Source organism: Dendrobates tinctorius, unplaced genomic scaffold (assembly GCF_039654945.1).
Source record: "Dendrobates tinctorius isolate UK_male_01 unplaced genomic scaffold, ASM3965494v1 ptg000442l, whole genome shotgun sequence".
NCBI lineage: Eukaryota > Metazoa > Chordata > Amphibia > Anura > Dendrobatidae > Dendrobates > Dendrobates tinctorius.
Genome location: NW_027362105.1, coordinates 404,535 through 419,070, shown reverse-complemented (window position 1 = coordinate 419,070; position 14,536 = coordinate 404,535). Strand labels below are relative to the sequence as shown.

Below are 14,536 nucleotides of genomic sequence, written 5' to 3'. Positions count from 1 at the left end.
GTCAGCCAGAGCCACCGGACTACTACCCCTAATATCCCACATCATCCCGTCAGCCAGAGCCACCGGACTACTACCCCTAATATCCCACATCATCCCATCAGCCAGAGCCACCGGACTACTCCTCCTAATATCCCACATCATCCAGTCAGTCAGAGGCACCGGACTACTACCCCTAATATCCCACATCATCCCGTCAGCCAGAGCCACCGGACCACTACCCCTAATATCCCACATCATCCCGTCAGCCAGAGCCACCGGACTACTACCCCTAATATCCCACATCATCCCGTCAGCCAGAGCCACCGGACTACTACCCCTAATATCCCACATCATCCCGTCAGCCAGAGCCACCGGACTACTACCCCTAATATCCCACATCATCCCATCAGCCAGAGCCACCGGACTACTACCCCTAATATCCCACATCGTCCCGTCAGCCAGAGCCACCGGACTACTACCACTAATATCCCACATCATCCCGTCAGCCAGAGCCACCGGACTACTACCCCTAATATCACACATCATCCCATCAGCCAGAGCCACCGGACTACTACCCCTAATATCCCACATCATCCCATCAGCCAGAGCTACCGGACTACTACCCCTAATATCCCACATCATCCCATCAGCCAGAGCCACCGGACTACTACCCCTAATATCCCACATCGTCCCGTCAGCCAGAGCCACCGGACTACTACCACTAATATCCCACATCATCCTGTCAGCCAGAGCCACCGGACTACTACCCCTAATATCCCACATCATCCCATCAGCCAGAGCTACCGGACTACTACCCCTAATATCCCACATCATCCCATCAGCCAGAGCCACCGGACTACTACCCCTAATATCCCACATCGTCCCGTCAGCCAGAGCCAACGGACTACTACCCCTAATATCCCACATCATCCCGTCAGCAAGAGCCACCGGACTACTACCCCTAATATCCCACATCATCCCGTCACCCAGAGCCACCGGACTACTACCCCTAATATCCCACATCATCCCATCAGCCAGAGCCACCGGACTACTACCCCTAATATCCCACATCGTCCCGTCAGCCAGAGCCACCGGACTACTACCCCTAATATCACACATCATCCCATCAGCCAGAGCCACCGGACTACTACCCCTAATATCCCACATCATCCCATCAGCCAGAGCTACCGGACTACTACCCCTAATATCCCACATCATCCCATCAGCCAGAGCCACCGGACTACTACCCCTAATATCCCACATCGTCCCGTCAGCCAGAGCCACCGGACTACTACCACGAATATCCCACATCATCCCGTCAGCCAGAGCCACCGGACTACTACCCCTAATATCACACATCATCCTTTCAGCCAGAGCCACCGGACTACTACCCCTAATATCCCACATCATCCCGTCAGCCAGAGCCACCGGACTACTACCCCTAATATCCCACATCGTCCCGTCAGCCAGAGCCACCGGACTACTACCACGAATATCCCACATCATCCCGTCAGCCAGAGCCACCGGACTACTACCCCTAATATCCCACATCATCCCATCAGCCAGAGCCACCGGACTACTACCCCTAATATCACACATCATCCCATCAGCCAGAGCCACCGGACTACTACCCCTAATATCCCACATCATCCCGTCAGCCAGAGCCACCGGACTACTACCCCTAATATCCCACATCATCCCATCAGCCAGAGCCACCGGACTACTACCCCTAATATCCCACATCATCCCGTCAGCCAGAGCCACCGGACTACTATCCCTAATATCCCACATCATCCCATCAGCCAGAGCCACCGGACTACTACCCCTAATATCACACATCATCCCATCAGCCAGAGCCACCGGACTACTACCCCTAATATCCCACATCATCCCATCAGCCAGAGCCACCGGACTACTACCCCTAATATCCCACATCATCCCATCAGCCAGAGCCACCGGACTACTACCCCTAATATCCCACATCATCCCGTCAGCCAGAGCCACCGGACTACTATCCCTAATATCCCACATCATCCCGTCAGCCAGATACACCGGACTACTACCCCTAATATCCCACATCGTCCCGTCAGCCAGAGCCACCGGACTACTACCACTAATATCCCACATCATCCCGTCAGCCAGAGCCACCGGACTACTACCCCTAATATCCCACATCATCCCGTCAGCCAGAGCCATCAGACTACTACCCCTAATATCACACATCATCCCATCAGCCAGAGCCACCGGACTACTACCCCTAATATCCCACATCATCCCATCAGCCAGAGCCACCGGACTACTACCCCTAATATCACACATCATCCCATCAGCCAGAGCCACCGGACTACTACCCCTAATATCCCACATCATCCCATCAGCCAGAGCCACCGGACTACTACCCCTAATATCCCACATCATCCCGTCAGCCAGAGCCACCGGACTACTAAGAGAGCCCGGATAGCTCAGTCAGTAGAGCATCACACTTTTAATCTGAGGGTCCAGGGTTCAAGTCCCTGTTCGGGCGTAAGCTTCGCAGGATTTGGGAATGTTTAGTTTGCAAAAGAGAAGACTGAGAGGAGACTTAATAGCTGTCTACAAATATCTAAAGGGCTGTCACATTGTAGAAGGATCAACTTTATTCTCATTTGCACAAGGAAAGACTAGAAGCAATGGGATGAAGCTGAATGGGAGGAGACACAGATTAGATATTAGAAAAAACTTTTTGACAGTTAGAGTGATCAATGAGTGGAACAGGCTGCCACGAGAAGTGGTGAGTTCTCCTTCAATGGAAGTCTTCAAACAGAGGCTGGACAGACATCTAACTGGGATGATTTAGCGAATCCTGCTTTGAGCAGGGGGTTGGACCAGATGGCCCAGGAGGTCCCTTCCAACTCTACGATTCTATGATTCTATGATTCTATACTACCCCTAATATCCCACATCATCCCGTCGGCCAGAGCCACCGGACTACTACCCCTAATATCCCACATCATCCCGTCAGCCAGAGCCACCGGACTACTAGCCCTAATATCCCACATCATCCCGTCGGCCAGAGCCACCGGACTACTACCCCTAATATCCCACATCATCCCGTCGGCCAGAGCCACCGGACTACTATCCCTAATATCCGACATCATCCCGTCGGCCAGAGCCACCGGACTACTACCCCTAATATCCCACATCATCCCGTCAGCCAGAGCAGCGGACTACTACCACTAATATCCCACATCATCCCGTCAGTCAGAGCCACCGGACTACTACCCCTAATATCCCGCATCATCCCGTCAGCCAGAGCCACCGGACTACTACCCCTAATATCCGACATCATCCCGTCAGTCAGAGCCACCGGACTACTACCCCTAATATCCCACATCATCCCGTCAGTCAGAGCCACCGGACTACTACACCTAATATCCCACATCATCCCGTCAGTCAGAGCCACCGGACTACTACCCCTAATATCCCACATTGTCCCGTCAGCCAGAGCCACCGGACTTCTACCCCTAATATCCCACATTGTCCCGTCAGCCAGAGCCACCGGACTACTACCCCTAATATCCCACATCATCCCGTCAGCCAGAGCCACCGGACTACTACCCCTAATATCCCACATCATCCCGTCAGTCAGAGCCACCGGACTACTACCCCTAATATCCCACATTGTCCCGTCAGCCAGAGCCACCGGACTTCTACCCCTAATATCCCACATTGTCCCGTCAGCCAGAGCCACCGGACTACTACCCCTAATATCCGACATCATCCCGTCAGTCAGAGCCACCGGACTACTACCCCTAATATCCCGCATCATCCCGTCAGCCAGAGCCACCGGACTACTACCCCTAATATCCGACATCATCCCGTCAGTCAGAGCCACCGGACTACTACCCCTAATATCCCACATCATCCCGTCAGCCAGAGCCACCGGACTACTACCCCTAATATCCGACATCATCCCGTCAGTCAGAGCCACCGGACTACTACCCCTAATATCCGACATCATCCCGTCAGTCAGAGCCACCGGACTACTACCCCTAATATCCCACATTGTCCCGTCAGCCAGAGCCACCGGACTTCTACCCCTAATATCCCACATTGTCCCGTCAGCCAGAGCCACCGGACTACTACCCCTAATATCCCACATCATCCCGTCAGTCAGAGCCACCGGACTACTACCCCTAATATCCCACATCATCCCGTCAGCCAGAGCCACCGGACTTCTACCCCTAATATCCCACATTGTCCCGTCAGCCAGAGCCACCGGACTACTACCCCTAATATCCGACATCATCCCGTCAGTCAGAGCCACCGGACTACTACCCCTAATATCCCGCATCATCCCGTCAGCCAGAGTCACCGGACTACTACCCCTAATATGCCACATTGTCCCGTCAGCCAGAGCCACCGGACTTCTACCCCTAATATGCCACATTGTCCCGTCAGCCAGAGCCACCAGACTACTGAGGGGAGGTTGACCTGACAGAGGCACTCAGATCAAGAAAGAGGGTGCCATATTGAGAGTGACCATTAGAGGGCAGTGGGGAGCTTGTAAAGGGTAGTTGTATAACTGCCATGAGAGAGGTTATGTAACTGCCAGAGGTCGATGTCACTCTCATTGGTAAGAGGTGACTGTCAGGTGACAGTGGGTGGGGCTACCTAGGCTGTGAGTATAAAGACTGAGGTAAGCTTCTAGAAGTTTCAGTCAGACAGAGGAGCTCACAAGAAAGTAGGGTCTGCTGTTTAGTGAAAGGCAGCAGAAAGCCCTCAGATAGAGCCTGACAGTGAAGACGGTCACGGGGGGTGACAAAATAGACGGAGGCAGCAGACAGTGACACCCTGAGGGTGAGGGCAACGGTGTACTCTGGGCGGTGAAGCGCTGTGGTGAAGGTGCCTAGGGTTGCCACAGCGAAGAGAACCACAGGGGACACCACGACGGTGACACACAGAGAAAGCAAAGGTACCCGGGTCTGTGTGAGATTTAATACCCAAAAGTCCTGTCATGGTTTGTGGAAGTCGTCAAGGAAGTTAGTGAATAGAATACGGACCTGTTGAATACGCTTTCCTGTCTCAATCTCCAGTCTGTCTGCGTCAAGAGGTGGGTCACCCCCCCAGCCTGTTGGATCAGCACCACCTAAGCACAGCACACCTTCCCTGCCTATCAGCATCAGCACCACCACCTAAATTACCTTCCCTCGCCACCCCTACACTACCACCCCTAATATCCCATATCATCCCATCAGCCAGAGCCACCGGTAGTGTTGAGCGATACCATCGGATATAGAAAAATATCGGATCAGATTGGATCGGCCGATATCCAAAAAGTATCGGGTATCGCCGATTCCGATCCCGGAAGTCCCATTCAAGTCAATGGGATAGAAATATCGGAATTAAAAAAAACACTTTCTTTCCTTGTAGGTTAATTCTACATGAAGAAAAACAACTAATATTAATGTAGAACGTATTGTGGGAGGTGGAGGAGACATTAAAGCCATAGAGGTTTGGCCCAATCAAATGGAATAGCAGGAATAAAAAAATTTTTTAAAGACGTTCGGAGTTACAAAGATATTGACTATGTTAACCTTTTTTATATTTTGTCAGATATATATGTTTCACTACTTCCATGCTCTTCACCTTCTTTTTTACTTCTCCCACACTTTCTCCTTCATCATCTTCAGCAGCAGCATCATCTTTTTCATCAACTTCTTCTTCACCTTATTCATCTTCTTCACCTTCTTCCTATTATTCTTTTTTTTTACATTCTTCATATTCTTCTTATTCAACTATTATTCTTTTTCATATTCTACTTCATCTTCTTCCTATTCTTCTCCTTCATCATATTCTTATTTGTGACAGGCATTCCTGTAGTTGTTATCTATAAAAGTTTGAAGATTACACCTTCCATTCTGCCTGTCACAAAAGATTTACAACAGGATTTGTCCGCGTTCAATTTGCCCTGCAGCAGCAGGCATTTTCCAGGGGCACCACGAGGAGGAACGGACTCACCCCCATACACTGCTTAGTCGTCTTCTGCTTATAATTTAGATAATATCATTTACTCTGATTTTTAGTCTTATGCTTAATGTTCTTCTGCTTTTGGTTTTTCTGCTTCTTGGTCATCTGTCTCTTGTTGTTCTGCATCATGGTGGTTGTCTTCATGTTCTTTGTCCTCTTGGTCATCTTCTTCAGGGTCATCTTTTTGGTCTTCTTCAGTGTGGTCTTCAGGGTCGTCATCTTCAGGGTCGTCGTCAGGGAGATCCAGAGTGAGAACCAAAAACCATTTCCACAAGCTCGAACTTGAGAAAAGTAGCAGAAGGTACAAGAAGGCTGAGGAACTGCTGAGAACCAGCTGTCATGCGGGCTTAGTTCAACTATGAAATGTAGCAGAGTCAGCTGGTAAGGAAAATGCCCATGCTTGGGGGTCACCATGATAAGGAGAGAGTTAAATTAACCCTTCACGGTTGAGCCAGTGATTTCCAAATTAATCCAGTGTTGCTAGCAACTCAAATGACCACACGGAGACGGGGTCTCTGTACGGGAGGATCGAGGCAGATCACTAAGCCCCTTTATTTTAGTCACATCTTTTATAATCTTTTGCTTAATTATGCAAGGTTCTCAAGTACCAATAGCATCATTTCACTTTATAAGCCAATAATATTGCAAGAAAACCGGAAACTACATATATATCCAAATAGAAAGTAGTATAATGGCATATTCAGAGCAATACACTCCCCCCCCGAGCCCCTTATCTTGCACCTGATGGAAACAGTCTGGTTTCATGACAGGCCATGCCAATTATAAAAATTTATCTTACAACAACAAAACTAAGAAACGAAACCTTACAAAGAAATGGAGAAGTGAAACTTAAGCTCTGATTTTAGTATTAACCCTTCACATTCCCCCCTAGATAAATTTTTTTAACACATATGCAGCATCAGAGGTGCTATCCCAAGCTAACAGCTTGAGGGGTACTGGTCTTCACATGACTGATGCCGTGTTACCAGTCATGGCTGTCGCGGCGCACCCGTCCCCCCTGTATACTGCAGTTCACGAATAACAATTTTTGATGACGGTGGTGGAGATCTTTTGTAGGTAGCCATGCGCTTGGCTTCAACATCTTCATCAAGTAGCCTTTTGAGATCGGTGTAGAGAAAAGCAGAGGCAACGACACCTTTGGTATCATCATTAGCTGGCTTAGTGTAGAATTTCCTAATACATACAGAAATACACCAAAGAACAAGTTTTAGTATCACATATACAACAAGGATACAGGCAGCAATGTGTAACAAGCTTTGTAAGATCCCAGCTATTCAGCCCCCAATTCCCCTAAATCAATTGGCTGAATTGAAAAAGGAGAAGGTGTCTGAACAACCAACTGTCCTTATTACGATCATTGTCTTTATCGTATTAATCTCTGAGTCATTGAATATCTTCTAACTTTAACTTTTAACTTCTACCAATAATAATATGAAAAATGCGGAAAACCAAAACATTATGCCCCTTCATTTGCTATTGGCTTGTTGGGTGATGAGGAGAACTTGATAGGGACCTTCATACAAGGGTTCTAGTCCGTGCTTCCTGACATGCCTTTTCACGACTACCAAATCACCAGGCTTCAGGTTATAACAGGTATCGGTTTCTGCTGAATCTGGAAAGGAAAAGAAAACTAGAACATAGGTGTTAGCAAGATTTTTACTAAGCAGAATAACATATTGAACAACACGGTCAGTCTCTTCTGATAACTGCTGAGGCTGGAAATTTGCAACTGGGGCCTAGCACCAAACAATATCTCATATGGGGACAGGCCATATTTTGTAATAGGGGTAGTACGAATGTGGTATAGTACAATGGGTAGGCGCTCTGGCCATGGAGCCGTAGTCTCCTGCATCATTTTGGTCAATTGTCCCCTCAGTGTGCCATTCAACCTCTCAACTTTCCCACTGGATTGTGGGTGGTACGGAGTATGGAGGGCTACAGTGGATGCAAGCATTGTCAGAACTTCTTGGTACACATGTGAAGAAAAGGCCGGGCCTTGGTCACTTTCAACAACTTCTGGAAACCCATATCTGCATATGACTTCCATCACCAGTTTCTTCGCTGTGGTCTTTGCAGTCATGTTGGTAACAGGGAATGCTTCCGGCCAACTGGAGAACCGGGGCCCAGTAGAATTTTTGCACCAGTGCGAGGGCCTGATTCTTTCCTCGATATGTAGGTCCATGTGCCCATGTGGCAATAGCCGGGTACATCCGCTTAGGGAGACACACAAGTTGATCCTTTTTCCAGAGACCATTATCCATACGTGCTCCATCAGTCTTCCATTGCTTCACCTCTTCCTTTGGAGACATTCTCTGCATTGTCATTAAGCGGTCTCGCAGGGTCCGACAGAAAACTTCAGTCTGTTGTAGATCATCAGGTTCTCGTAGGGTCAGTGCTTCTTGTAACTGTTTACGCTGAGAGCGTGTGGTCACCATAGTTGGTATGGTTGGTTCAACGGATAAGAGAGCGGCGGCTTTTGCTTGCATATCTGCAAATGCGTTGCCAACAGTCTGTGGACTGGTCCTAGGACCATGCGCCTTAACTTTGATAATAGCCACCTGAGTAGGTAATTTGATCGAGTCCATGAGGGCTTTAACAGCTTCAGCATTTTTCACTGGGGTTCCGGCAGTAGTAATAAACCCTCGATTGGCCCATAGAGCCCCAAAATCGTGAGCAATACCAAATGCATACCGTGAGTCCGTGTATATATTAGCCCGTCTGTTCTTGGCCAAAGTACATGCAGTAGGCAGAGCCTGGAGTTCTGCTTCTTGTGCTGACTGTGAGGGCGGGAGCGCAGCTGCGTGCACTACAGTGTCCTCTGTGGTAGCAGCATATCCCGTGTGGAATCTACCAAACTCATCAGCATATCTTGAACCGTCCGTGTATATCACCAGATCAGGATTTGGGAGTGGATTCTCACTGACATTTGGTGGAGTAGCTGTTTCTTCAGTCAAAAGTTGGGAACAATCATATTGGAGATAATCCTCATCACTGCCATCTTTCCTTATAGTTCATTATACCATCTTTCAAGGCGTTGTAAAGGGATTGCATTATGCGGGATGCATCCGGTATCCACTGACAACAATAAGTGCATAGTCCAAGAAAACGCTGGAGTCCAGTTTCATCTTTTGGGAAAGGAAGGGAGCTGACAGCTATTTTTCTTTCTTCTGTGAGGTGTCTGGCACCCTGAAGGAGACAGTGACCCAAGAATATCACTTGACCAAGGCAGAACTGAAGTCTCGAGGCCGAAACCCGACAGTTCAGTGCTGCCAGATGCTTAAGGAGGCTAACAGTGGCAGCAATGGCAAAAGACACCTGCTCATATTTTTTTGCGAACTGGTTGGGACTGTTTTGTGCCCCTTGTGACATAGCAGGGACGACAGTTAATATGGACAGTTAAGTGAATACAAATAGAAACTGGCAGTCTGGGTATAACGGAATGCTAAAGAAGGCATTGGTAAGATCAATAACTGTAAACCAAGCAGCATCCTGGGGTATTTGGGACAAAAAAGTATGAGGATTAGGCACCAGGTTTGAGAAACACTTTTACTGGTTCTACAGGCATTTTCCCTATATCATTTGGCCCTTTTGACAGGAGTTTAGATAATATCTCTGAGAGGTATGGGGTGAGTCATTGATCCTCAGGCAATATTGGGGGTGGATCTGAGCCTATCAGGGCCATCATAACTGTAGGAAGGGCATGCAAAATACAGATTTTCTCACTGTCTTCATCTACATAGGGATTATATAACAAAAAAAAAACCATCTGACCATCATCTTGGAATTGTATTCAGGAGCGGAACTGCGATAATAAATCTCTCCCTAGTAAATTTACAGGGCATGTGGGAGAGATTACAAACTGGGCAGTAACTTCGGGGAAGGGTCCCACAGAAATAGGGTTTATAAAAGTATATTAATTGGGTCTACCATCTACTCCGATCAAAACAGCAGGGGAATGACAATCTCTGATAGTGCTCGAGTCTGGCGCATCGCCAGAATTAACAGGGAGGGGCTGAGGAGCAGGATTCCCAGTAGCTGAAGTCTGAGGGGGGGCAGAGTTTGCTGTGTGGGCTGAAGGGCACACTGATACTGATAAGGGACTGTGAACTCGCAGCCTCGCTGGGCACAATGGTGGGGGCTGGAGCAGCTGCTGGCTGCTAGCTTGCTTTTTTTTTTTTTTTGTACGCTGAACAGACGGGTTAAATACTTCTGAAAACTTTTTTTTTCCTTTTTTTTTTTTTAGCGGGGACTGAGGCTGGCAGCGGTGGCTCATAAGAGATACTGTGAGCGTTTAACAAAGAAAAGGTGGGGTCTGCGACTCTCGGTCTCCTTGTACAATTGTCATCTAGCAGGGAGACCTCTTCTTTCAAATCATCACTTTTAACTATTTCCCTGACACATTAACCTCGATCTCAGTGTCGTCTCCGTTAATCACATTCTCAATTCTCTCCTGTACCACAACACTTTGTCTTTTTCACGGTGTTAGACAATTTTCCTTTTTCCACATAGCAATAAAAACAATCAGAATTCACTTCCTCTGTTCTTCCTAACACCTTCGTCACACAATTCATGTGCAACAAGTTCCACCCAAACATCAAACTCACCCTCAACTCTTCAAAATCCCAAATCCATTTTCTAGAACCTACAGTCAAGCTCTAAGGTACATTCAGATCTGTTCAGACAATGAGGATAGAAAACTACAACTACTATCACGCCTATCCTCAAAAAGCCCTCTCTTGACCCATCCTCTGTATCCAGCTATCGCCCTATATCACTTCTCCCCTATGCCTCCAAGCTACTGGAACAACACGTCTACCTTGAACTGTCCTCCCATCTCTCTTCTTGCTCCCTCTTCGACCGCTTACAATCTGGCTTCCGGTCACACCACTCCACTGAATCTGCCCTTACTAAGGTCACCAATGACCTCTTAACCGCCAAGAGCAAGCGACACTACTCTGTCCTCCTCCTCCTGGACCTGTCGGCTGCCTTTGACACAGTGGACCATTCCCTATTACTACAGACCCTCTCATCTCTTGGCATCACAGACTTGGCCCTATCTTGGATCTCATCATACCTAACAGACCGGACATTCAGCGTCTCCCACTCACACACCACCTCCTCACCTCAGAGACCTCTGCTCTCTCTCCTCACCTCGCCCCCTATCCGTCGGAGTCCCGCAAGGTTCAGTCCTTGGACCCCTGCTCTTCTCCATCTATACCTTCGGCTTGGGACAGCTCATAGAATCTCATGGCTTTCAGTATCACCTCTATGCTGATGACACACAGATCTACATCTCTGGACCAGATATCACCTCCCTACTAACCAGAATCCCTCAATGTCTGACTGCTATTACATCCTTCTTCTCCGCTAGATTTCTGAAACTTAACATGGACAAAACAGAATTCATCATCTTTCCCCCATCTCACGTGACCCCCCCAACGAACCTATCCATTACAGTAAATGGCTGCCCACTCTCCCCAGTCCCACAAGCTCGCTGCCTCGGAGTAATCCTTGACGCTGGTCTCTCCTTCAAACCACATATCCAAGCCCTTTCCACTTCCTGCCGACTTCAACTCAAAAATATTTCACGAATCCGTTCATTCCTCAACCAAGAATCTGCAAAAACCCTAGTCCATGCCCTCATCATCTCTCGCCTTGACTACTGCAAACTCCTGCTCTGTGGCCTCCCCTCAAACACTCTCGCACCCCTCCAATCCATTCTAAACTCTGCTGCCCGACTAATCCACCTGTCCCCCTGCTATTCCCCAGCTTCTCCCCTCTGTCAATCCCTTCACTGGCTCCCCATTACCCAAAGACTCCAGTTCAAAACCCTAACCATGACATACAAAGCCATCCACAACCTGTCTCCTCCATAAATCTGTGACCTCGTCTCCCGGTACTTTCCTGCACGCAACCTCCGATCCTCACAAGATCTCCTTCTCTACTCCCCTCTTATCTCCTCTTCCCACAATCGCATACAAGATTTCTCTCGCGCATCACCCCTACTCTGGAACTCTCTACCACAACACATCAGACTCTCACCTACCATCGAAACCTTCAAAAAGAGCCTGAAGACCCACCTCTTCCGACAAGCCTACAACCTGCAGTAACCACCGACCGACCAAACCGCTGCACGACCAGCTCTACCCTCGCCTACTGTATTCTCACCCATCCCTTGTAGATTGTGAGCCTTCGCGGGCAGGGTCCTCTCTCCTCCTGTACCAGTTATGACTTGTATTGTTAACATTATTGTACTTGTTTTTATTATGTATACCCCTCCTCACATGTAAAGCGCCATGGAATAAATGGCGCTATAACAATAAATAATAATAATAATAATAATAATAATCACTCAGAAAAACATCGCAGACCTCCAACCCATATTCCACAGAGACCACAGACTGAAAGCAATATTCCCGGAACTGTCACTTCTCTCCTACAAACAGCCACCCAACCTAAGGAATATCCTTGTCAGAAGTACCCTCACATCACCTTCAGAGACAGGCACAGTCCCTGTAACAGTAAGAAATGCAAGACCTGCCCCCACATATCACCAACAGATAAAGTCCCCATACCCAACACAAATCAGGACTATAAGAGCATGGACTCTTTCTCATGTCCATCCTTCAATGTCGTGTACATGACACAGTGTACAAGGTGCAATGCAGGGACATACATCGGGGAAACTAAGCAAAAGCTACAAACAAGGATGAATCTGCACAGACATACGATAAAGACTGAGCTGGACACACCTGTAGGGATACACTTCTCTAGACCTGGACACAGCTTGGCAGATCTAAAAGTCCTAATATTGAAAGGTCATTTTTCATTTCATTTTTTTTTTAATAGTGACAGAGAAAGGAAGATTTGGGAGTTTAAATTTATAAATATGTTCCAATCGCTAACAATAGGACTGGGCTGTCATGACTCATTACATGGACACAGTTCACACCTCCACAAGAAGGTCTTCAGATCTCTAATAGAACACTTGGTCCTCATCTGCATGTGTAACAAAAACCTTAATTTGATTTCCTTGGCATGTCTATAGCTAGCATCATCTCATGTCCTGTTGTAATTCCTATTTAAATGTTGCCATCTTTTCTCAGTGATTCACTTGTAATCTAGCCTGATGAAGGGGCCGCCTGAGCCCTGAAAGCTTGCTTGCAAATATAATTTCTCTGGTTAGCCAATAAAGGTATCACACCTTGAATAATTACATCTATTTTTCTGGCTTACACGGTACCACAATTTTATTTTGTATTATACATGTGCCAAGCCACAAAATTCTTCTTTTCCTTCCACAGATTCTCTCATTTACAGCTAAATATCCTTACTTCAGTTGTGCACAATACTGGAGCGGCCGTCTCAGTTTGTTCCACCGGGTCAATAATCCCCCTCTGGGATTGCCCAAAATTCGCGGTACTCAGTGAAAGGAGGAGGGCGTCTCAGACTCTCCCTCCGGACACCTCTGGTTATATATATATCTATATATACCTGAGTTACGTATCCTACCCATCTTCGATCACATGACCACCCTGATTACTAACAGTGAATTCAGGAATTCAGGATATTTTGACTATAAAGAGAGCCACAATCACTGGTCAATCCGGGGTGTCCGTCCCTTATGAGGTACGGTTCGAGCACTGGGCCCCCAACGGGACTACACCTCTATATGATTCCACCCATGTATCACCCCACCAGGGGACAAACCTCAGATCCTCTTTGCAGCAACAAGCACAGGAAAACCACACCAACGGTTAGTCTGAACAGTATAACTGCCAACTTACCGCGGCTGTGTGGGGGGTGATCAGTCCCAATTTTCCAACACCTGTGTCCGCTCCGAGGGTCCTTTGTCTTGTTGTCCTCCGGGGGCTGAGGCGTCCCTATTCAGGGGCCCCACGTTGATAAGGAGAGAGTTAAATTAACCCTTCACGGTTGAGCCAGTGATTTCCAAATTATTCCAGTGTTGCTAGCAACTCAAATGACCACACGGAGACGGGGTCTCTGTACGGGAGGATCGAGGCAGATCACTAAGCCCCTTTATTTTAGTCACATCTTTTATAATCTTTTGCTTAATTATGCAAGGTTCTCAAGTACCAATAGCATCATTTCACTTTATAAGCCAATAATATTGCAAGAAAACCGGAAACTACATATATGTCCGTATCCAAATAGAAAGTAGTATAATGGCATATTCAGAGCAATACACTCCCCCCCCCCAAGCCCCTTATCTTGCACCTGATGGAAACAGTCTGGTTTCATGACAGGCCATGCCAATTATAAAAATTTATCTTACAACAACAAAACTAAGAAACGAAACCTTACAAAGAAATGGAGAAGTGAAACTTAAGCTCTGATTTTAGTATTAACCCTTCACAACCACTCAGTAATGACAACACCAGCCCTACCCGCTGAGCCTCATTACCTGAGGAGATAGGGCACATGCGGAAGTATAACTTGCAGGCCTCCCGAAATACGACAAATTTGCTGCGATCCCCTGAAAATCGTTCTGGCAGCGGAAAGTTCG

General features: G+C 47.6%; 1 long non-coding RNA gene and 1 other non-coding gene across 2 annotated transcripts; both read left to right on the top strand.

Annotated features, from left to right (window-relative positions):
• Positions 1-2,430: 2,430 nt before the first annotated feature.
• TRNAK-UUU (transfer RNA lysine (anticodon UUU)) lies at positions 2,431-2,503 on the top strand. Its single transcript has one exon. It is a non-coding gene; the product is annotated as a tRNA-Lys (tRNA).
• Positions 2,504-4,128: 1,625 nt separating this feature from the next.
• Positions 4,129-13,217, top strand: LOC141077370 (uncharacterized). Its single transcript, XR_012227540.1, has 3 exons — positions 4,129-5,071; positions 6,163-6,369; positions 10,253-13,217. It is a non-coding gene; the product is annotated as an uncharacterized lncRNA (long non-coding RNA).
• The last annotated feature ends 1,319 nt before the right edge of the window (positions 13,218-14,536 follow it).